Raw genomic sequence first — 25,697 nt, forward strand, 5'->3', positions numbered from 1 at the left:
TAGATAGCACTGTTGGCATTAAGACTGTGGATGACTTAAAATTAAATAACAACAACTAGCATTTGCTCTGGTTAGAGTTTTGAGCTACATTCAGAACCATCTGCATCCTCCTAGCAGTTAGAATACTTTATGAATTTGTGGGTCTCTGTGTTATAGAATATTTGAAGTAAATTTCAAATGTATTTCAGTGGAAGCTGGATATCAGTGTTCCAATACTATTAGAAAATCACTTTATATCTACATAAGAACTCACCTGTTGAATTTTCTCAATCTGGAGTTATGTGTGTACTCAACTAATGTCAAAGTTGGGAAGCAGAGAAACACAAACAAGGGGATTTCCTGCCTGGAAACCTGCCAGAGTTTCCAACTCTGGGCTCCAGAAACAAACCCAAACCTCTTTTGAGGCACAGCAATGGGAGAAGCCACCAGGAAGGTCTGTCAGGTAGGACTGACTGACAGCTCCTCTAACCGCATCCCTCTCTGTGCAAGCTGAGATGACTGCTGAGAGCAGGCCAGCGTCAGCAGCACACAGAGGGAACTAACAGCCATGGAGGAGCCCAGGTTGTCCCCATAGTCTCACAGATCTGCAAAGAGAAGGAAGGCAGTAAGAGGTACGGAGAGGAGACGCAGGGAAGATAGCAGCTTCTGCCCTCATGATGTGAGGACTAGAGTAAGGCATAGAACGCTCTGGAAGGCAAACAGGCATGTAACTGAGCTGCCATGGTAAAGGTGAGCTTTTGGAAAGAAAAACACAGAAATCCGGATGCTGCTAAGCGGGCTAGAGACATCAGACTGGAAAAGCATTTATTTTAGGTGACCTGGCTGGGCCAGTAGCTCATTAGCCCCTCTGTACTCTTCTGGTTTTTAATCTTTTTAGGGACACCAGAGTATAACAAACAGTACTGTTTCAAGGACCTTTTGGTCTGCTTCTCCCACAGCCATCATCTTCCTCCTTTCCACATCACTGCAGGAAATGAGGTTTCTGCTCTTAAACAAGATGTACCATCTGTTTAGACTTTGTGCTTTGGTTTAGGTCCATCTCAGGGTATTGAAGTTAAGGTACAAATTTATCTCTTACAGCTTTGACTGATTTGAAAACACAGAGCAGGAAGGAGAACTTCTCTTGTTTGAAAATGGTTGTTAACAGTTTGTTTATTGTGTGTACAAGGAAGCTCTGGGTTTCTTCAAATTAACGCTTCTACTTCGAAGCAGCTTGCCACGTTCCAGCTCGAACTCATATGTGCTCCTGTTTTGTTCATGAACTACAAGCATCAGTTTAGCGTAAAAAAAGATTAAAAATTGGCATGGAAATTAGGCATGAATGAGGCAATTTGAAGCAAGGGCTTTTGGCTCTGTGAGGTCTAGTTCTCCTCCAGCATCCTGCTTTCTAGTTTCCAGCTGAACCCCAAAGGGAAAAGCATCGGGATTATGTATTACACCTATTGATTAAGGTTGGCAACGAAATATGACAGTGCCAAAAGATCAGATGTTTGGGTCAAGCTGAAGAGAAAGAACAAAGCTAAAATATAAAGCAATAGAAAATGTAAACAAAGGCTCTTTCACCCTCTCAAGAACACTCTCTGCTTAGATACTTCCCTGCCACACGTTCTAAGCTCTCCACCCAAATGCCTGTGTTACCTCTACACCTCATGCTCAGATTAAAAAAAAAAAAAAAAAAAAAAATCACAAAAAGTGCCTTCCTGGTGTTTAGAGGAGCAAAACCACTTTCTCCTGATACAGTAATCAGATACATACTTCTTACTATTTTCTTAATTTTTAAAAGCTACCCTTTAAAAGCGCACACTACTGCGTTACCAGCAAGTGTCACAGCCTGTTACTATAGTAGAACATTTTTCCACTAAGTAGGCACTTACCTACCTGGGACATCTGATTTCCAAACTTTCTCATGCATACTCTGTAAGGCAATGTTGATTGTAACATGTCAAATATTCTTTGCAAATATCCATCATTTATGGTAGCTATAAGCCCATGCCTTAATGTTATATTAAATAAGTCGTAACTCATTACAAGAGAAGAAGCAGAAAGGGAAGATGGATCGGGCTAATTAAAGGAAAGTTTCTTAAACAGTTTCTTTAACCTTAGCACACTAAGCTCCCATTTCTCATTTTATGCTGTATACTTGTAATAGACCACATCACATGTCATCTCCTCAAGAAAGAAGGCCAGTTCAGAAAGTATTTAAATGCATGCTCACCTCCCAGCGAGGGAGCAGAAAGTGCCTCCCTGAGAAGTCATCTGAGGAAGAGAAGGAACATTACGAGAAAGCATGGCGATGACTGCCTAAGGAGAACAGCAACATAATGAAATGCAGCAGAAATACAGATTTCTTCTGAAATCATCTTAGAAATCAGTTTAGATTTATGCAGGAAGACAGGTGAAAATGCCATTTCCTTCATTTCTGCTCCTGCAGTTATAGGATTAACAGTAAGGGTACGTTCACAAAGTTGTATGTATTCACTTGTATACATAGAACTGGAACTGAAAACTGTGAAGGCTCAGTAAGTGTCTTCAAACTCTGATACAGCCTTATTTTCTTCATCACCACAACATTTCCTCACTGTCTTGAAAATAACCAGTGATTTACAAGCCAAGTTGGGATGTGTGGAGGTGCATGCAGAGCACAGGACACGTATCTCAAGTCTCCCTCACTCCAGATGCTGCTTATCTTGTGACTAAGGGGTGTCTGTCTGACTGGCGTGGGTTCTGCTGTAAAAGCAGCAGTTTCAGTTCTTCTATAGTAAATTGTTGCTGACTTTTTTTTTTTTTTTTTAAAGCCAGACCCTTTGTCCCCACTTCCCATTCAACCCTCTTGGCTTTTTTGTTGATTTGGGGTATTTTGGTTTTTGAGGTCCTGCTGATGTCAACCCCTTGTCTCTACCCACAGAAGGCTAAATGCTACTCAGCCTGGAGGTGGACTTTATGGCCTCGCGTGCTTTTTTTGGTTTGTCTGACTTGTGGGAGGAGAATGGAGACAGCACTCTGGTTCTATATATAGCACTCTTTGTCTATGTATAGATGTGATATTTCCACAACTGCAGGCTTTAAGGGCAGTCTCAAAAAAACCAGAAAGGTGTTAACTTGCACGGAAAGTATCTGCCAACATGCCCACCTATTAACACATGCCTGAGTCAGCCCGCCGTATTCTCCTCCTTGCCACTCCCGAATTGCCCATCCTGACCAAGGGTGGAACACAATCACCCTTTCCATTCAAAGATGTCTCCTCCTTAGACTGAGAACTGAAAATCCAGCTATGGCATTTGCGACTGCATCTTTTTTAAGAAGTTGGGGTGAGAACACTGGAACCAGTGAAGCCTGTTTTACCTATGGAAACTTGTGCCTTCGATTCTCAATATCACAAAGTCTTGCCTGGCTGTCACCTACCACCTCACGCTTACATAAGACTCCATTTCTTACACCCACAACCTTTACGTTTCACGCCTTGTCCCTCCCACTGCCCGTAGACCTTGGCAAGGCAAGGAACGGCAGAAGCAGCATGGAGACACCGCGTGCTGTTTGTCAGCAGTGTATCAAACCCTGCCTCCTCTGCCCAGTCACCAGTTTCGTAAAGCCAGAAGGACCACACCTGCACCCCTCTGTCGAGTTCAGTTACAAAAAGCTGAAAGAGTTCTGTGCAAGGTGGCCGGGCAGACAGAAAACGTGATAACTAGGCTTCATTTCCTTGGGAAACAAGTTTGATAATTCATTAATCTCAGTCTTTATGAAGAAGAAATAATCCAGCAATAGAACCTGGTTTCTTACCTGTTTTTAGTCCTGGTTACATACAAGCAGCAAGCATTGGCTTTGAGGATTCTGCCTCTATGTCCCAAATCACTCAAGCACAGGCACAAAAATAAACAAACAAAAACTTTACCAAGGTTTAAAGAGACAAAAAGAACAGTTGTTTGCAGGAAAGGGGGCTCAGACAAGGCTCTGTGAAAGGTATTTCAAAAAATTAAAGTTTACATTAACTACCAGCAGGGGACAGCAAGGCTTTATACACACACACAGATTTATCCGCTTCTCTGCTCCATAAAAGAGACCGTTCAGTCTTTAGATACCATTGGTTAAAGGCTTCCAAAAAGGAAGAGTCACAAGTGCTGAAATTCAGCCAGAACTGTAGGATAATAATAGCAAAGACCCAGAACACTGATCTCAAGACTCAATCTTAGATTAAAAATACAATGACCATCACTCTATTTTACTTACCAAAATACCCAGGGAAAGATTTAAATTTTTAAATGAAGACATTTAGTGCTATTTTACATGCTGAAAGGGAATTCTATGTGCCCTGAGTTGCTATTTCAGGAGGGCAGAGATCTGCAGGTTCAACGTCACAGCTGACAGCCCTATACCTTCAATATTTTAGGGGACCTACAGTGACAGTATACACCTATATTTAGTCAGCTGGCTCACACTCACTGGTTCTTTGGACAGGGAAGATGTTTGGAAATGCATGTAATCATTTCTGATTATAGCTGTCCTTCCATGATTTCATATTCCACAAGATTTGATGACACTTTTATCACCAAGGAATGACAGCATTTGTGCAGTCTCCCATTACAAACTAACAAAAGCCTGCACTGACTGTGTCTTAAAATTCAGGACACGGGATTTCTTATTTACAGGACTAGTGAAAATTGAGAAGTCTTCTTTTCAACTTTGGCATAAGAAAAAGCGTCCTTCAAAAAATATCAGCTAGACGTTTTCAGTTTGTTAAAAATGTTTTCAAAAAACACATGCTACCCAGTAAAATCTCCAAATACCGAAAAATTAATAGGACCATCTCCAAATAGCTATCCATGTATGCATGTACTGTGGATAATTAAACTGCAGTTTCCTTTGAAAAGTCATCTGCAGAATTAAAAAAAAAACTTCCTGCTCTTCATGAACAAAACCCCATTCTTTCTAATTCAGGAGCTGTTCACATATTACCCATAGCGAGTGGATACCAGACCAACAGACTATATATAACCCCCAAATCTATACTATATTAAAATATATATTATATACACACACATGCACATTTTCTGCATTCCAAATGTGATTAGAAAGTTCATTTTTGTATTTTGATTATTCATACAGAGAAGTATCCATGTTCTTGCATACAAAGTGGGCCATAAATAGCATCCCACACGTAATTTTGATTTCCATGTTTTAAAACTACCATTTCCAAAGTTAAAGGGCATATAAAAAGAACCAGGGTTGAGGTCCAGAAATCTCCTTACTAGTAAAAGAACAAAGAAATTCAATCTGTTTAATTTATCACAGAATGGTTTGGGTTGGAAGGGACCTTAAAGATCATCTAGTTCCAACCTCCTGCCATGGGCAGGGACACCCTCCACTAGACCAGGTTGCCCAAAGCCCCATCCAGCCTGGCCTTGAACACTTCCAGGGATCGGACAAATCAACAAATAACTTTATCACAGCCTATAATCAAAATAAAAATACAAAAGCAAGGCAAGTTCAAACTAGAATGACACACACTTTTAATGACAACACCACATTAAGACATGAAACATTAAATCCAAATTCGATGGCATTCTAAAGAATGTTTTACTTGCACACAATTATAAAGCCTTTATTTTGCAGCAGGTCAAACTAGGTCATCAAAGTCTTTTGGGGGTTTAAAATCTCTGAATCTATTATATGAATTTCTTTTGCAAGTATTATTTAAGCCCTTTATGATCTTATTATCTCTCTGATCTGACATCTTTTTAAATGCAAGCCGAGCGTACTAACATTAATCAAATAGTACTCAAAGAGAGAAAACGCAGAACACCCTGGCCGTTGGAACTTTATTCTATGATATACTCTGGTTGCTATTAACAGCTAGAAACAGTCTTAAGCTTCTGGCAGTTGTATTGTTTCATTGTCAACAGGATTTGCAAGAACTTGAAAATCATACCAATGATTAATGAACTTGATTAAGGAGCATTCCTAGAGTTACATTTTAGCAGATCCCAGTGAAGTCAGCTGAAGGTCTGAGAGCTGAACAGCTACAGGAACATAATTAAGTTGTATTACCAAGGTATTTTATTCATTAGAAACTTTATCTTTCCCTTATCATCTGAGGTGAGAAATTAAACTATGGGTTTAATATAAAACTATGTAAAGATGACCAAGTTATGGTGCATTTAATATGGAAAAGAATGCATCTGAATGCATGCACATAATTTTAAGTTCACCCAAAACTGGAGTCATAATTCTATTCACCAGGACAATCTTGTGCCCATCCTGTATAATTACCCCCCCCCAATAATGACTGCTTGACATTCTCTTTAAGCCTTTATGTAGTCTTGTCCACCACAAAAGTTAGTAAACTTAATAGTGTCTATAGACATATTAGTAAGATTAAAACCCGTATCAGTTTAGTATACTGGCCATCTCTTTTCTTAGCCACTTGTGTTATCAGAGGTAAGTGCTTACGGGTACTTCAGCAAGTCTGCATGCATGACTGCACGTAGGAAATCCTTCATACCCTTAGGTAACATAGAGGTTTGGTACATGGCAAATATTATGTTGAGAGAGAAAGGAGAGAAAATCCAATACCTTTGTGACTTGGTGAAAATCTGTTTTTTTAATCTTTCCGTACTTCTGTGGGGAGGGAGACAGGAGAAACTAAGAAGGGAGGCATTGACTTTTCAAGTCCAAGAACTGATACTGCAGTGTATTTGGTGTCTCTTATTTTCTTTTTCTTGAAATTACTGATTTGTATGGAGACTCAAAATGCATCTATCAGTCTAAAATATTTCCTTTTACGGTCTTGTATAAATATTCCCCAAAAGATCTTACCTTTTCCAGAAAAAAGTGTAGATGGAAGTAGATGGGGCTCTGGAGATGGAAGGCCTGATGGGCCACTGGCAAACATTTGCTTAATTTGTGATGGGACTATAATCCCCTTTATCTTCAGATTTTCTTTGCTTTTTATTAACTATTTTCATCAAAATATTTCATTTAACCAAAACATTTTTCCCCACGTTGAAGTGGTGTTAGGGAGACTTCATGAAGTTTTGCAAATTTTAGTCTGGTAAAAAGCCAAACCAAACCACCAAACCTTCTCACACTCCCCATGCTCTAAACAGACACAAATCTTGTCTCACTGCACAACTAAATGTCACATAGAAATAATTTCAAATTAGAATTATAGAAGTTTAAAATAAAAATTGATCAGTTACGCTTTCTTGTATATACTACCTTTTGTGTTCATGAATCATGATTACATGACTGAGCTTGGTCTTATAATAATAAAACCGTAATGGATGCATTTTAAAGAAATAACCATTTAAGTTATTAAAAATGTTTATTTTAATGTCAGGCTTAAAATTTTTTTCATCCTTAGAATAACTGAATTAACAATTAATTTGACCAGGTCTTTAACATATCTTAGAGCATTTTTTCTCATGATTAACTGTTGTAATACTGGTTAAAGTCAGTTAAGGGGAATAGTCTTTTCATTAAAAACTGAATTACATACACTGAAAATACACCCTCTAATTGCTTTAATATCTAGCACGAACTACAACTCACCACACTATGAGTAAACAGAAGTTCTTTTTAGAAAATGACATATAGCATAACTGAAAAAAATAGTACCAAAAGATGTAATGAAGATCTATTAAATATGTTGATTTATTCATGTGAGACAGTACGTAAGACCAGATTTGGGTCTGTCTGGCGAGAGCGTGTGGTTACGTAGGAGGTATGTCTGTAACGCAGTTTTTCAGGCTACTTGTCCCCAATTTCCTTTTTCATGTTTGGTCTCCTCTGTAGTGTGGTTCTGGGTGGAAGTCTTCTGCTTCCGTCTTAAAAGATTGACTAATCAGTCGGGACTCGTGTTAGTCATTTCACTCAATATTTGTAATCTCATGGTGAGATTAAAAAAAACAGCTGGGTAGGCAGAAGATTCAGGACCTATCTGATACTCTGTTTTAAAGATGGGACATTGTAAGAGTATGGAGGAAGCAGAATCTCTCTACATTCACCTTTTAAGTGAAACAGTAGAGTGTAAAATAAGGAAAGCCATAGATGGTCATATTATATAAAGACGTAAAAAAGGAAACAAGGAAGAAAAATACTTTTCTGGTTTTAATTATCTAATTATCTAATATTATTTAATTATTATTTAATTGCAACTACTCTTTTTGCAATAAAGTAAAAAGAGAAAACACATTTTAAAAGGTGTCCCCCAAAAGAAAACTAATCCACTGTTAACTGCGATGCAGGGTCAGTCTGTCTGAAACTGCCAAAAAAAAAAAAAAATCTGTGTGCTTTGGCTATCTGTGCTCTGAGCAAATCACCTAGAAAAATCCAGTCAAACCCAGGCCAAGTACCTTTGACAGCTTCATAAAACTTATCAATTCACTTCAGATCCACATTAGGTTGGACTAAGGACCTTTTGAGTTGAGCTTTCCTGTCCCAGGCTGGGCATATTTAAACTGAACAAAACTCCCCTGTAAACACTAGCTCTTAGCTTGGGGCTATGTGACATGCAGAAATCCGAACATTCTGATAATAAAACTCAAAATTAGTCTTTGCTCACATGAAACTGTGCCAAGGTTCATTTTAAACTTTTTCCTTAACAAGTTTATTTTTGGACCTAGGTTGTTCTACTACCTACAGCACATTTGCTAAATGCCATACAAACCCTTTCTTCTGACTTTCTGTTCTTGCCACTCAGCTTATCAGTGGCCAAAACAAGTGTAAGTGCTTTCTACTTTTTCATTTGTGTATATGAACGGTTACAGGTCCTGCCTTCCTTGCAATGATTTACAAGATCTAGGGCTGTGACTCCATTCCCGCACTATGCCCCAGACTGAAGGTGGGAAGGAAGATTTCTCCGTGGTTCGCAGAAGAGGTGTTCAATGCTTGAAAAGACGGAGCACAGCACTAGAGCCTTCCAGTGTCCAAAGCAGATAGAAAGAGGACAAAACCTCTCACCATACTGACCAAGGATGGCAAATTGTGACACACTAAGTTGAAAAAAAAAAAAAAAAAGGATTTCTTTCTATACTGCTAATAAGTTTAAATTGATAATGATTAAAGAACTTAAAAAATCTCCCCTTTAAGTGAATAAAGTGAGAACCCGTATTGACACCCTGCTACTCTAAATTTAATTTTTCTTGAATACAACATTACTATTCTGTCTGTCAAACCTCTATTAACAATAACAAGGTTTGCAGGTTTGTTTTTTCTCTCTGCTCTTAAGAAGTTAAATTATTTTTGTGCATGCTTAGGAAAAGACTGCCGGAATATTAAGGTCACGCAGTCTCTTTATATCACGTATAGCCTCTGGAGAGCTTATTTTACAATCTCAGCAGGGAGGACAGAAATGAAGTTGAGCCAGAAGCAACTACTCCTTCCCTTATTTTACAGGTGTCAAAAAAGATGGATGAGTCAATTCAGTTGCTCACACATAGTGATATAATGCCATCTGACATCCCCTCACGTGTCATCAGCTCAGAAGACCATGGGGCTCCCACAGGTCCTGTGTCATACTGGCCAGTGCTGCCTAGACTTTCCAGACACCCTACTATATTGTCCTATGGGAGTAGACACCTATGCCTGGGCAACTGATATGAACCCAGAAAGACTAAGTTTTGCTCTAACTCACACAGGAAATCCATGGTAGACCCAGAAGTCAGACCCAGTTTGCTTAAGTGTCACCCCATAACCACAAGACCCCTGATATTGCTGGCAATGAAACTTATTTAAACAGATCACCACTTTATGGTGGTGGGAAACCGCCTTCTTTTTATACATCCTTCAACACGAAAAAAACCCCCATGCTCTATCTTCCAATCACTCTGACATGACTTCTCAGCTATTTTTGTCCCTAACATTTGATCTACTTCCTTCTCCTGTTCTCTGTCATGTACTGTTCTCACTGCTGTAGCAGCAAATACTGCTGATACGCGACCAACATACAGATTAAAATCCATTGAAGCACAAAGCTGCATATCTGCCAATCTAATATTCTAGTAACATACATGCAGTGTGCTCTTCAGAAATGAAATTGTGTCTAGCTGATATAATGAAACTTTATCTATAGCACGATAGTTATGAGCTAAATAAAAACAGACAAAATGTATTTGAATTCAAAATATACAAGTTCAAATTCCTCTAATTGTTTTGAGGTGGCAAGGTGATCTGTTGTCCTCTTTCATGTCTCCACAAGGCCATATTTTCACCAATTCCAAATGTCTTTAATCTGCTTTAAAATTTAGTCAGGTGCATGGCTGCATCTAGTGAACCGATAGGAGAGTAAACTCAACAGGTTGTAGAATACTACTGTTTGGTGTCTTCTATAAGTCAAAGGAGAAGCAACAGCAGACAACTCTGTGACAAAGGGAAAAAAAACCCCAAACCAACAAAAAAAGCCCACAAAATCCCGGAAAGTATAAAGGAGGAATAAAATTCAAATGTTAGATCACATTACCAGATTTCACAGGCTATTCCATGCAAAAAAGTGCCAGTTAGGATCAAAACCTCATCTTACAAAGGGCAAGTAACATCCTTCAACACTTCCGCTCAAAACTGGAACCAGACAAAGTCAAATATCATATGATGATGTTTTGCAAAGGTTGGCAGGCATCTATCCGTAGGTTTCTATAAGTAGGCTCATATCATTTTCCTTTAATTATGTTAATGTTTAATGTTAAAACAATTTGCAAAGAGTCAAAGTTTAGGGCTACACAAAACATTTGACAAATTCTCTTTGAAAACAGAATGAGATCTGAGATGATATTGCAGCCTCATGTGCGACAACAGGACCCACAAAACCTAGCCAATTTAAGACTACTACTATATAGAATCTACGACCCTGTTTGTGCAAGAATCTCCACTTTTGGATACTTGTTTCTTCACAAAACGTCAAAGATATTACAATTTAGGGAAAAAGTCAATCAAAAAGCAACTGAGTTCAAGTTCTTTAGGTCAACACTCAAAGAATACAGCAGCATCTAGCTTTTTTTGTTGTCGTCGTTTGTTTTTTTTAAACCCGTAGCAGTCACACTAGGGGTATCCCACATTATCAAACCAACAATTGTTCCAGGAATTCACAAACTACCTTTTTGCATTGCAAATATAGACTGGTACATGATGGGACTTAAGATCAATATACTTTAGAACACAGTGTCCAGACCTCTTTGCTATGATTCCCTTAATATTTCACTTAAGTCCTACTCAAGAATAAAAAAAGATGTTTTTCCTCTCTATTTCCACTATGTAAAATATACATCTATGTATCTCACAGCCAGCAGCTAACTAGAACTCTATGTCAAATAAATTACACAAATTGTTTATGGCTATCCAGCACTTACTGCCCCTCCTCCAGCTCCCTAGTGCTAAAACTAACTCCTGTTATTCCCAGACCTTGAGGACCCAGGACTACCCATGACCAGCACCTTGGAACGGAGACAGAGATCACAAGAGGTTTGTACATCCACCTTTACTTATGTAAGTGTGCTAACAGTAGTAGCTACCTCTATGCCTGATAGTACTGGATCAAAGCCCGTGTCCGAGGGTTCATGACAATAGAGGCAGCCAAACAGAAAATTTACCTCTTCTCACACAGATGTTTGCAGCTTCCTCATGCTTTGAGCTAAAACAAAATGACCGCATCAGTGTAGTGAGGAGCTTAATGCATCTCGTCTCCGCACTCACGTTGGCTTCTGAAATTCTTTACTGCCTACAAGTACTTAGTGAACTTATCCTCCGTAATCAGGAAAGCTTATTAATGTAGCAGGTCTCAGAGGGCACCCTACTGCCTTTTTACTGCAAAATAGCTTCCAAATACTTTCCCATTCTACTCAAGGACAAACGTGATATTATTTAGTGTTCCTTGTGGGTGTGTCTGCATGGCCCACGCTTTGCAAATGGTCTGGATAGCATGTTAAAATAAGAACGTTTGCAACGCATTTGCTCAAAATCGATCATGTAAAGAGAAAAACAATCACCATCAGCCAGGTTCAACAGTGGAAAAAAGCATGTAAATTTGCCACTGGAAGGAGAGACCTTCGAGCGTAATCAGCAGCAGTCAAAACTAGGTTGACACTGACATCACTCCTCTGACACCATGACCTCTGCCAAGGCCAGGCAGAACATCCTCCCTGTTGGCGTCACAAGCAGCCTGCACCCAGACACGGCAGCGATGGTACAGGGTGCAGCAGCAGGGATCCGCACCTGGGTGTCTGTATGCGACCTCGATAGTTTTCTCACCGGCACGTGGATTATCAGGCATAGGGAGGAGCAGGCATATATGTAAAGCTGGGGTACCCACAGCTCTAACAGGAGGTGTGTGCAAATAGGGAAACCGGCACCAAAGAAGGAGGATGTGTGCTAGTAATGCACATGTTTGCATTGCTACGGGAATAAAAAAAATTTAAAAAAGAGCCAAGAGAGAGACTTTCCCAGATCAACTGATAGGAAACACATCTAGAAAACTGAAAGCATCCAGCAGAGCAGAGGCATGAGGATGAACCTTGCAGAGGTCTGTGGTGAGCCTGAAGCAAGAGGGCATTGACCGAGTTGGATCTTTCATAATGAACCAGGAAAATTTATTTCCTTAAAAATGATGTTTAGAAAGTTTTCTCATTAATATGGGTGCAATTCTATGAAGTACTGGTTTTTAACTACAATTTTCTAATAAAAATATACACTGAAAAATTCCAAGTCTGTTTACTAAGAATGATGAATAAGCTTCCTAATGATACTCTAGCAGTGCCACAGATTTCTTAGAGCCTATGGCCAAGTGACTTCCTTTTATATGCTTTTGAAATAAGATCAGTGCCTTTTCACTGTCAGGGTGAGTTCTTAACAGTTGCTAATTTGTATTTTCAGATCATCCTACAGTTTTGTGAATGCTGCATAAAACTTCCTCATCTACCCCCTGCCTAAAATATTCTGCAATATGCTGGCTGCTCAGCAGAAATCCCAACAAAGGCAGTTGGGCTCATTTACGTACAGGGAAGTAGAGAAGGGGGATGTGAATCAGCAAGATACTGCTATGCAGATGCTCTGTAGAAGTGACAGATTTCCAGGTTTATTCTGAAGAATCAAGGCTTTGGGTTTGTCCTAAATCTCAGGTATGCCCTCCCTACCACATCTTGTTGGCTATTGTAACAGTGAAAAGGAATCAGTTACCTTTTGAAAAAGGCTGATAAACATTGCATAGACAGCGGAAAACCACTCATTCTGAAGTGGTTTCCTTTTGCCAACCCCTAGGGATAGCAGCTGCAGATGCACTGGTGGCCACAACTGCTTCAGGTGTTTTTGAGAGTCAAGCAGCATGCCTCAGATCACATGAAAAAAAGATAGGAATAGCTTACAGCTTTGGTATTAACTCTAGAATGAATAGGTTTGTGCAGGCTGGGTTTTCTGTATCACTCCTGGAGCCAATGTATGGTTACAAGCAGATCATGCTACCACCCTCAAAAGACTGAGAAGTTTAAAATTATGAGCCATTTGTTTCTAAAACCTCATTTTACATATCCTTGGCAAGTTTTGGGCTTTCTGTTCTTTTCATGGAAATCTTCTGTGAACATGAGGAAATTTCAAGCTAAACTCTGTATCAAGTTCAGGGAGAAAATGCATGTAACAGCTTCTTCCTCATCTCATTAAAGTCTGTTGATCCTGTACAGGATTTGGACTGTCATTCCACAGCACAGATGGAGGTTGCATGGGAAAAGTGCCCTCTCTTTTTCCTTTTTTTTTTTTCTTTCTTACCAGCTCCTTTATTTCAGTCATCTCAGCCACAGTCCTTCTGCATACTGCCATCTTCCTGAAGTTCACACGCAGCAATAACATGATAGAAAGGTTGAGCTGAACAGTGTCTTTAGCACTGACAGATGCTTCATAGAAAGAAGATGAGAAGCAAGAGTGGATGATCATAAGGAAAAAACCATCCAGATAAACTACAAGTCCAGGGTGATACATACATAAAAATATTTTTTTAAGGCAATTATGTTATTTGCTTGTCTTAGCATTAGCCCTCACTTCATTTCTTGAAAATGCAAGAAGCGTATACAGTGCTGAGTTAAGTCTTGTGGTTGTCTGTCTTCGGAGAAGAAATCCCTGAAGACATTCTTTTAGATTGCATGTGTTCTTACTTCTTTACGAATTCAAGGTATAACAAAAGTTAGGCAAAAAGGAAACAGGTGTGAGTATGAGCCAGTGAAAGCGAGAAAGTAAAATTCACAGAAATGACATTTGCAGAAATACAGAATAGTCTGAAAACATTTCTAGTCTTGAACTGAGCCTGTCAACTGATAGATCAGGTAAACAGCACCCTCATTCAATAATACAACCATAAGCTTTGTAAACTATATATTCCATGAGTTGCAATGTTTTGAGGTCTGTGATAGTTTCTTGGGTTCTGAGATCATATTTTTCCAATTGTTTTGCTCTGTGACTGGAAACCACATGGAGCCTTGGGCTCTGTTATACCACAGCTCCCTAATATTTGGAATGTTCCATAGCAACACACAGTGAGACTAAACCAGATGACAAGTGAAAGTGGTGCTGGTTATTCAATGAACGTAAGAGGAATCAAAAAGAGGTTGGCTTGTAAAAAACCAAATCTCACTACAATAGGAGAGAAAAGCAAGTTAAAAAAAGAACAATATGCAAACAGTATTCTGAACTCCAAATGACGCAAGTAAATGTTGTTAGGTCTCTCTCTCTTTTATTATGACCTGACTTCAGAGGTTGATTTGCTTGAAACATGAGCATACAGTAAAGATGTATTAAATATTCATCAAGGTTTGTTGTAGCTTTCTGTTTAGTATATTCTGCTTATAGCATCCTTGATGGCTGAAGTTAGAGTGGCCAAGCCAAGCAGAATGTCAGGTTACACCTTTTTCCCCAGCAGTAATAAGACATCCTTGTTCTGCCATTTTCAAAGCAGCAATGCTTGTTTACTTGAGGGGGAATCTGCCACATTCAAGATCCTAAACAAATTTAATCAAGCAAAATTATTACAATAGAAAAAGTTTTCCCGTGGGAAAGAATCCATGAAAAAAATTATTCATAACCAATAATCATCTGAAAAATAAGTGGCATGACATGGCAATTCACTAGAGGAAGATAACCATAAAGTAGGAAAAATCCTGCCATTTTCCAGTGGTAGGAGAAATTTTATTGATAATCTCCAATTATTAATCTGTGTCCTTCTGGTGCAAGTGAAGACTGTTATTTATTATTCAGCTCTGAAGTTAGCTTTCTTATTTGCTGATTTCTTGTCTTTACTTATTTTGGTCCTTAGGTCCCAACCTTTATATTAAAGACTCCAGGAAACCTTTGCTCCACACTCTTTTCCTTTTTAACAGAGCAAAAAAACCCACTATAAATTTGTTACTGAGTTTCCTCCTCCTGAATAACAGTAATGAGAGAAAGGAAGTGACAACTAAAAAGAAAGAAAAAAAGCTTCCAAGCTGAGGGAAGTGTCTCTTACCATTACAACGAAGGGGGAGATTTTTGGCATTGATCAGTCTAGCTCCGCTGACTTTAATTTAAACTGCATTATTACCTGGCTTGATTTTTTTTTTTTCATTAAGAGTGAATAGTTGGAGGACTCTTCTGCAGTTTTCAGAAAAACAAATACAGTGTTAGAATTTCAAGGGCATTAACAAACTTAAAAAAATTGAGAAAGTCATACCTGGAAAATTCCACTTATTGTGGATATTCTAACCTTAACTGAGTTTATGGTAAAACTGAAGGGTGTAAGCTGTTCCTAAACAATTCTAAAAATCAGACCTATGCTTCTGTACAGAATAATTATCTATTAGGTCGCTCTTATTTTCTAGCTGTGACACCAATACTGGTCCAGTGCTTCTGTGTCACTGAATACAGCATGTTCCAATATGTTGCTTCAGCATTAGAGAGGACAGAGAAGGTTTAAAAGAAAACCAAGAGTAAACTGTTTGAGTGGACTTGGAAGTTGCAAAGTCACTTTTAAGTAACACTAATAATAGAACACATGTAAAGATCTACAAATATTTCCTAACAGCTATGTTTTCATCAGATCTGCAGCAAACGTTCTGATGTTACAAGTCACATATGGAAAGAAAAGAGCCATTCTACTATTGCATTTAAAGGGATATTAGAGATAATGTAAAGTTTTATATACATATACCTATCCACACATGTTTTTAGAAATATCTTATACTCTTAAGACAGAAAGATTGAAAAGTCTTTTTTGCTTCCTTTTACACTGCCTAGGTAGGCACTGCCAACCAATAGAAAAACTATCTAAGGGAGCTGCTGTCCTGTGGTTTCCAGGCCCCATTTCTCAGGCCGAGGTTAGAAGAACATATATCAAAGCTTCGATGACTGCTTTCAGAGTAACTCAGAGCAGCACAAAAAAGCTCAGCAGTTAATAGCAAAACTATTATTGTCATGAAACTCAGCGGGTTCTGTTTCCTGCTGCTCATATGAAACCTTCCCTCCAGATTTGGTTATCTTGGTTTGCACACTGAATTTTCTTCTGTTCATCTTCAAATTCATTTCAAAATTAAAGGGAAATGGTCACATATTAAAACTCACCTGGTTTACAGTACTGACATGTACAACACGCAGTCGACGGGAAATTCCAGACCTGCCAGCGTATAGCCCACATCGCAGAAATGGCAGTTTTAATCATCTGTGGAAGTCATAGAAACAAGGCTGAAATAATTAGTTTTCACCACAGGTGGGGAACTGATAGGACATGGTAGTTACTTTGTGTTTTAATAACGACACGTATTAGGAAAATCCATTCTGAGGGTATGACAGCTCCTCTTTTGAACAAAGATTATATTCAGTACTCATACCAGCCAAGGTCTGTAGACTTCCAGATAATTAGTCAGGAACTGTACAGTGGTTCTGAATGACAAAGGCCCATCTTTCTATATGCTGTAATTCAGATGTGAATTAGAGTCATTTCCTGCACTCTTTAGAGAGGAGCCAGATACTTAGGGACCCAAAGAAGCAGACAGCCATTTTAATAAAACTGTGGGCACCTACATAAGCTCTGTTCCTAACTCTGCAAGGAGAAGGGATGTGAAGGATTAGGCTGTGCTTAATCAAACTCATGCATCAAAGACTTTGCTAGCGTTCAGACTGGCATCCTGAATGATGCATGCCTGAAAACAGGTGCCAAGCGCAGGCACTGGTAACGTGGGGGAATACATTCAGGAATATTTGTCTTGCCAAATAAAAATTAAACCACTTTTTTGTTACAAATAACTTGTTTTAACTAAAAAGTATATGATCAAAGAGGAGCTGGGTTTTCAAAGAAACATAGTAGACTTGCATTGTAATAATGCCTTTGCCCACATTCTTCCCAGGAATGATACACCAACCACTGGTAGCTGGATTTCCCCAAATGCAGAGGTGCCAGCAGTTCACAAGTAGCAGCCACACTAACAAAGACATTTCATAGAATCATAAAATGGTTTGGGTTGGAAAGGACCTTTAAAGGTCATGTAGTCCAACTCTCCCCTGCAATGAGCAGGGACATCTTAACTAGATCAGGCTGCTCAGAGCCCCATCCAACCTGACCTTGAATGTTTCCAGGGATGGGGCATCTACCACCTCTCTGGGCAACTTATTCCAGTGTTTCACCACCTTCATCATACTTTTTTTCCCCTTATATCTGGTCTCAATCTGCCCTCTTTTAGTTTAAAACTGTTACCCCTTAAGCTATCCCTACAGGCCCTACTAAAAAGTCTGCCCCCATTTCTCTCATAAGCCCCCTTTAACTATTTAAAGGCCACAATAAGGTCTCCTTCTCTTCTCCAGGTGGAACAACCCAACTCTCTCAGCCTGTCTTCACAGGAGAGGTGCTCCAGCCCCCTGATCATTTTTGTGACCCTCCTCTGGACTTGTTCAACAGATCCATGTCTTTCCTGAACTGAGGACCCCAGAGCTGGACACAGCACTCCAGGTGGGGTCTCACCAGAGCAGAGACAGAATCACCTCCCTCGACCTGCTGGCCATGCTTATTTTGATGCAACCCAGGATACAGTTGGCTTTCTGGGCTGCAAGCACACATTGCCAGGTCATGTCTAGCTTTTCATCCTTCACTACCCCCAAGTCCTTCTCTGTAGGATTGCTCTCAATCCCTCCATCCCCCAGCCTGTACTCATACCAGGGGTTGCCCCAACCCAGATGCAGGACCTTGCACTTGGCCTTGTTGAACCTCATGAGGTTCACATAGGCCTACTTCTTGAGCTTGTCCAGGTCTCTCTGGATGGCATCCCGTCCCTCAGGCATGTCAAAGCACCACTCAGCTTGGTGTGATCTGCAAACTTGCTGAGGGTGCACTTGACCCCCACTATCTCATTGATGAAGATACTAAACAATACTGGTCCCAACACAGACCCCTGAGGGACACTCATCACTGAGCTCCATCTGGACATTGAGCCATTGACCACTAATCTCTGGATACAATTTCTTACAGGCTTCTTCCTTGTTAAACTAAACTGACACTAGTCACCCTGCTAGTCAAAACCCTTCCTGAGACTAAATTAGAACTTCCTAGTATTTTCATTGTCCAGGGTTAGCTACATCTTCCTCAAGCATCTGGAGACTCTCCAAATCCTCAGATACCTCTCCTTCTGCTCATTTCATCCTCCCCCCTTTCAGTGCTCCCTTTGCAGCTCCTATGCATGCAGCAGCAACTATTTAAATATTATTAGCATATCAGCTTTTTCACAGCCAGCCCAAGCTCTGCAGGAATGAGTGTGCAAACTCATAAGGCACTGCAGCAGTTTTTCACTGTGCGATCAGCAGCAGGACTGGCTTTGCCTTAGAGGTCAAATGGATCAAGGGAAGCAGCATGGTTGGCAGGAAACAACCTTCTTGAGCATCAGGGAAATCAAAGATTCAGCTGTACTATCAGGATGTGTCAGGTGTGAGGCATATAGAAGGACAGGGATGTAGACTAATAGGATGGATAGGGTCTGTCCCTGTGGTACAGCTTGTAAAGTGCTAAGTTCCCACATAAAACAGCAAGTATGACAATTATGAGGAAATTCAAGTCTTTCTGTTGCATGCATTCTAATACCTGATAATTCAAAGTAGACAGTAGATTCAAAGTAAGTGACAGGAAATAGAACTAAACTCTCTTCCTTCCCTGGTTCATCACAAACAGAGCTGGTTCTAAGAGAACATCACAGAAAACATTTAGCATTTAAATCTTTATATATTTAAATTGAGTCTATGTAGCTATCTTCAATTTTCCCTTTTTTTGGAGTAATTTTCTGCTATTTTGCCTATATACTAGGCAAGTATTTTCAGAGGGGGAGCGAGGAAATGGTAATTTGAATGATGCACTTTCGATATGCAGTTCTCGTTCAAAAAAGTCAAGCTGGAAACCTGTATCAATTTCTACAATTACCATTCTTTCCCAAGCAGGACTCTTCTAACCGAATTAGACTTCTATAGTGTGGCATTCATTCATTAGTTATAGATAGGATCTCAGGATAAATCAGGTTGGAAAGGAACTCGGGAGGTTTCTAGTCCAATCCCTTGTTCTAAGCAGGATCAGCTATGAGCTTAGACCAGGTTGCTCAGGGCTTTATCCAGTCTGGTCTGGAAAAGCTTCAATGATGGAGATTAGCCCAGCCCTCCCAAGCAGCCTGCTCCACTGCTTGACTGTCCTTAAGGAGAGAAAAGGTTTTCTGTATATCCATGAACTGCTCTTATGCCAACTTGTACTGGTTGTGTCTCATCCTCCTACCACACACTGTTGTGAGAGCCCGTTTTCATTTTCTTGAGAACTCCCCTATTAGGATGCCTCCCAACAGCCATCCCCACAGCCCTGGGTGTTTCTAAATTCCTCCTTTGTACCCTGTCTGTTCTTCCATGCCCTGTACACTGCCTTTTTTTTTTTTTTTTTTTTTTTTTAAATCTGAGCTCTGTTGTGAGTTTCCTGCTTAGCCAAGATAGTCGCCTGATATATCTACTTGTTTTCCTGAGTGTCAGGACAGACCCTTCTTGTGTCTGGAGTGGCTTCCAGTAACAAGGCAATCTTTGGATGAACCCATTCCTGTGATGACTATTTTTGGTCAAAGTGAAAGCTGTATTTGAGCCTGCACTGATGTAATAATTCAACTAGGAAATTTGTAACACCATCTATAAAATAGACAGTTGAAACTGTAATTCTACAGAAAAGTCTTTATCAGCATAACTCTACTTAATTCTTTGGTAGTATTTTTCCTGTTTAAAAGTGCCTAAAAACATTTTCAAAATGGAAACCAAGAGTTTTAGCTTGCTGTCTGTGTTCAATCAAACCGTTTGTTATTTTAAAAGTGAAGGATACAGAATTTTACCGTCTATTAGAACAGTAAGAGAGAAAAAGCATCTAATTTTTCTCCATTAAGATTGAAGTGAAACTGAAGCCTACAAAGTTCAAAAGCTAAGCTTGTGTTATGCTCACATATCACACTTCCATGTTCACAGTGAAAACACTCAAACTACTTCACGCCCCACTACCTCAGGCCCTGTTCTCACATTTTTTTGCTTAATAACGCACAAGAAACAATGCACTGGTTCAGTGTATCTGTATGCGACTGCATAAAAATGTGAGTTGGTAATCAGAAATGTGTGCGTTTCCCAGATGGTGCATGATGAACACATTTCCTGCACAACCGAACATTAGACACAGGAAGCATCACCATCAGCACCCAAAAGTCAATATACTGCAATTTTTTCTGTCTCTTTTTTTTTTTTCTTTCTTCAATCCAGGTGTCAGTCAGTATGGCTGAGAACCAAAAGTCCCCTGATTTCACAGAAATAAAACAGTTAATTTATTTCAGATGGAAAGCCCCAGAATGAAAAGGGTCTTTTTTCTGATAAGCTGTATAAGCTTATTACACTCTAATTAAGAAATGGCCATAAGGAAAAGGAGAGTTACTGAGTATGCGTGTCTCAGAGTGACATGTGCTTCAGTACGAGGAGGAAACACACGTATATAGTTCCTTGCACTGACTCTGTAGTATAAACAAGATTGATAATGCTAACAACATTTATAATGAGATATTGTTAAAATTTTTCTGTAAAGATAAATCATAAAGGTTTGGAAGGATGCCATAGAGAAAATAGTAACTGTAAGAAAAACTTCTCGTCAGCATTGATTTTATGGGAGACTTTCAATAGCTAATGGTGACTCACAACAGCCACATGAAGCAGTCAGAGAAGTTAGTAACATGAGTAAAGTCACACAAGCTGGGAGCTCAGTGGCTGTGGAAATATTTAGAGGTTGAAACAAAGAAAAACCTGTCTTTACAGAGCCAGTAAGCATACCAGAATGGATGCAGGGAATGGACTATGTTTTAATCTCCATACAATCCATAAACACACTTGTAGGGTCTCCACAGTGATTTCAAGAGCTCCTGTCAGGTCTCCCCCTTCACTGACATGGTAAAAAACACAACCAAACAAAAAAACCCTCCACAAAGAAATGAGGGGAACCCCTAAAAAAAAAAATCCCCTAAAAGTATTCTGCAGATACTTCAGACAGACAGGGCAATTTTGGACACAACTGGCGGTTTGCAGGAGTGTTTCTGTGAAGCCATTTTATACTGAGGAAGTGAGAGTCACTTGTCCTCCAGAATCAAGGCTCTGGCTCTGTCCATGCATGAGCTGAAACACTGAGCTAAGTATATCCTTTACTCATTTGATGCTGCCCAAGGAACAAATGCAACAAAACTTTTTCAAGTGGATGATCGTTACCCAAAGTTTAACTTGTGGCATTCCTTGCTCTAGGTTGGCATTAGACTACAGACATTTTTCAGTTATAAAAGTCCTCTTGTATTTTGATAAGTCTGATGCCATTCAGCCCTGGTTATGCCTTACTGGTTGCAAAAATAAAACTGCCATTGAATTAATTAGGAATAAAAGCTAACATTGGGAACATCTGAAAGTTCAAACCCAAGAAATCTTTCTCAAAAAACCCCAATTCTCAATCAAATCAGTCCAACACCAAGAATGAGATCACTAAAACCAGTAGCAAGATTTTAATCTCAGTGGCTTCAGGATTTCATTCCAGAAAACATTTGCTTGTAGCACAAATTAGATCAAAAAAAAAATTCATAATGGATACCATCACTCTGTTACGGACCAACTATATGATATTAGAGAAAATTTTAATGTTGCAAAATATTACCCCTGACACTCAAAAACACACCCCCCCCCTTTTTTTTGTAAAACGAACATTGTTTCCTCTCACATAGAAACTAGTTTCTATTTCCTCTACATGCCTCTTTTGCTTAAGAGATGGATTATCAGTAGTTCACCTCTCTAGGTCATGTAAAAGACAGGAGCATTTCAAAGAAATCACTTGTTTTCATCGCTAAGTTAAAGCTCAGCTACACGACCAGCAATGGAGCAGCATTGCTTGACTGGGCGCTCGAGCTCAGCCCTCCAGCCCAGCACAGACTTGGCCAGCTAACTCCAGAGAAGCATACGATGAACAGCAAGAGCACAGTAAAGCTAAAAATTGGCCACACATGGAAGCTAACAGTTTGCCTAATTCAAAATATAATATTCAGAAACAAAACCAGGCTGAAATGGAGAATGAATGCGGGTAAGGCCAGTCAAGAGTGACCAAAAAAACCCCTAAAGCAGAAGTCAGAAGGAGAAGCTTGAAATCGTTTACACCAACAAGTGAGACAGAGAGAGTTCATGGGACTTTTTATTCTCTTTGCTTTAACTAAACTTGTCCAGTGCTGTAATCCTGGAAATTCTCTTACATTTTTTTTTCTCTTGCACTCTACCAAAATGTCACTGGAAAGAATGGGAAACAATGCACGGAAACAGGTTGAATACTAGCAAATATTTGCAAGTTTCTTCTGTGCACATCAAGAAGTTGGATTAATTACTCAGAAACCTACAAGAGATCTAGAAAACAGTAAAAAACAGCTGGTGACAGTCAGCTGTGCTACTGTTGCTGCAAAAAATGCTCCTCTGTCCTTTTATTGGACAGAGTCAAATGAGGCGATGCCAAGCAAAGAGGGTTCTGTATCAAATGATGGGGTTATTCTAATAAGCCCTAAAAGTGTAAGGCTCAAAAACTACTTTTTTGCAATTTTCTGTATTAATAGAAGAAAAGGAGATTAATTATTAAACAAGAAATTTTCAAGCAGCAATTAGCCATCATGCTCTGCATGAAATAGAGCAAAGTATTCTATAGGTAGATGAAGATGGTGGGAGATGAGACAGGTCTGTTACCAATCATCTTATGATGAAACTGAAAAAAACCCCAGCAAATTAGGAGGACAGAAGTTATGGAAAAGCTTTCCACTGGGTCAGGACATAACTATTCCTCACGGTATCATGTTAAAACCCACCAGAGCCTGGACTACACTTCTGTCGGCAGGACACAAGGATAGAGAACCTGAATACGGATGAACACATAAGATTTTGAAGTATTCTATTTTTAAAGTTATGTTAAGAATAAGTAGCAATTTTGACACTACAAAAGTCAAGTCAGGGTATTCAGAACAACAGAATCATGAAAGCTGGAGGGGACCAACATCTAGTCCATCTGTGGGACCTAGTTCAACTCCTGCTGAAAGCAGGATCCTCTACAATAACCACATTCATAGTTAGCAAATATGTTTAATTTAGGAAGTTCCATGCAGGTGTTTTCCTGGTTTCCTGTGGTCTACAGAAGCAGAACATAAGTAACAAAAAATTTTTTGTCAGCCCTATTAATCTTTCTCTTTTTCCTCTGGCTTTAATTGTACACATACCTAAGTCTTGTAGACACTTTTCCTATTCTTGAAATCAGGTAACTCACATCAGACCCAACAAATAAAATCTTAAAGATGAGTAGGCTTGCATAGAAAGAGTGAATCAGAGTCAGTGAAATATTCCATCAAGAGAAAAGAGGATGCCTTGAAGAGAGTTACTCAGAGGAAGAAAGTAATCATCCCCAGTGGAAAAAAATTTAAGTGTGAATAACAATCAAACTCCCACATTGAGATATCTGCTACTGAATGCAGAAGGCTTTGGTTTTGCAGAGTTTGAGGAAGGCTTACAGAAGAATGTGAGTATATTGTTGCTTTACTTTGTCCTTATACCTTCTATTACCCTAATCTCAAAGTTAAGGTGGCACACTCCTTCCTAGATACACATTGTTCATCCCTTCTCCAAATCAGATACTCATAACTCCCAGTCTCCTTTCCACTTTTGCCAATCTAACACAAATCTTTACGCGAGTTGGCAAATAGACCTGGCTTAGAGTGAAGCAGAGATGTAGTGTTGGTTTTCTTTGCGCAGGGATAAAGAGCAGCAGTAGTAGCCCACAGGCTGGGGCTTACTGATTTGGAAGACTGGAGAGGACTCTCAGATGGCAGTGTGGAGGGTCAGGACATACCATTAGTATATTAAGAGTCTTATAAATTCAGAATATGAAAACAGCAGAATGTAAGAACATCAGCTAATGCCAGGCAGTCTGCTAGGCAACCACAACTTTTCCCTCCTGTACAGTACAGTACTCCACCTATTCCTCCTTCCCTTTTGACTACCTTCAAGTCCAGTAGCACCAGGATCCTAAAAACAAAGGCTACTACCTACCCCAGAGTCCAGTGGTGTAGTATCTTCCAAGGGGCTACATACAATCTTTCCACAGATAGGCATTTTTCTTTAATGTACTTTACCACCCATCTATTCCAAACTGTAGCAAATCCAGCAAAAAAACCTCTCCTTGATTTCTGTTGGCATCACCATCAAAATATTCTTCAGTGCATTCAGTAAATATTATAGAGAAGAGTAACGTCGTCATCTGTTGATCTCCCAAAAAGAACGTCAAAAGTACAATAGGCTGTACAGAGATGAAGCTGGAAAAGGACTTCAGACTCACAGAAGTATGTCAGAGAGAAGCCAAGGTAATTCATGCAATGTGGCAGGAACAAGCTTGTGGCCTCTGCAGAGGCCTTATTTCAGAATCCTTTAGGATAGCAAGGCCAAAGCTCACAGTGAAATGAATTTATTTCACCCTACAAACTACACTGTTGTCTAAGACTAACATAACTGATCTTCTCCACCAAATAAAGTACCAGGAAAACAATTCAGATATTGTGTGACAGCAGCATTACATGGGTGTAAGTGACAAGAATACTATTCTTTATTTACTCAGGAGAATATTTATTGCAAGAAGGTGAAGTACAAACTCCATGCAGTAGCACATGATAATCCCTTTCTAGAGGAAGGTCTGAAGCAACACCTGTAATGTGCATTGATATGTTTAACAAATGCGAAAGATAAAGATAACAACTTTATTTTAAATAGAGAACAGATATTCCTTGTCTGGTAAACAGTTGCCAAAAGTCCTGCATCATTAACAGGCACAAACAAGCAAACTGTCCTATTCTTCAGGGGAGAAACTCTAGTCCCTCTTAGACTCACAGAACCCAGCTGGTGGCTTGCTTATACCTGCTTGTAATTATAAGTTCAAAACATTACCCTCCTTTTAGCCTAAGGCTACAAAGAGATGTGGTAGGGAATAGGGATTTTCCCTTGATGTAACTTGTGCCTGTTGCCTTTTATGCTTTTATTGCACCCTTCTGAGAAGAGTTTGGATACAGCATCTCTATAACCCTCCCAGTAATTCACTGAGAACAGCTACTAACTGAAGAAATACAATGAGACACTGAGGGGGCTGAATATCAAAAAACAGCATGCTAGGTATGAAA

The 25,697-nt window shown here is 39.5% G+C and overlaps 1 long non-coding RNA gene across 1 annotated transcript in view; it reads right to left on the reverse strand.

Annotated features, from left to right (window-relative positions):
- Positions 1-25,697, reverse strand: part of LOC129209698 (uncharacterized) — a 98,548-nt gene that overhangs the window by 13,260 nt on the left and 59,591 nt on the right. The window contains exon 6 of the long non-coding RNA XR_008578144.1: positions 16,561-16,657. This is a non-coding gene — a long non-coding RNA (uncharacterized LOC129209698). The remainder of the gene's footprint in view (positions 1-16,560; positions 16,658-25,697) is intronic.

Source organism: Grus americana, chromosome 8 (genome assembly GCF_028858705.1).
Source record: "Grus americana isolate bGruAme1 chromosome 8, bGruAme1.mat, whole genome shotgun sequence".
NCBI lineage: Eukaryota > Metazoa > Chordata > Aves > Gruiformes > Gruidae > Grus > Grus americana.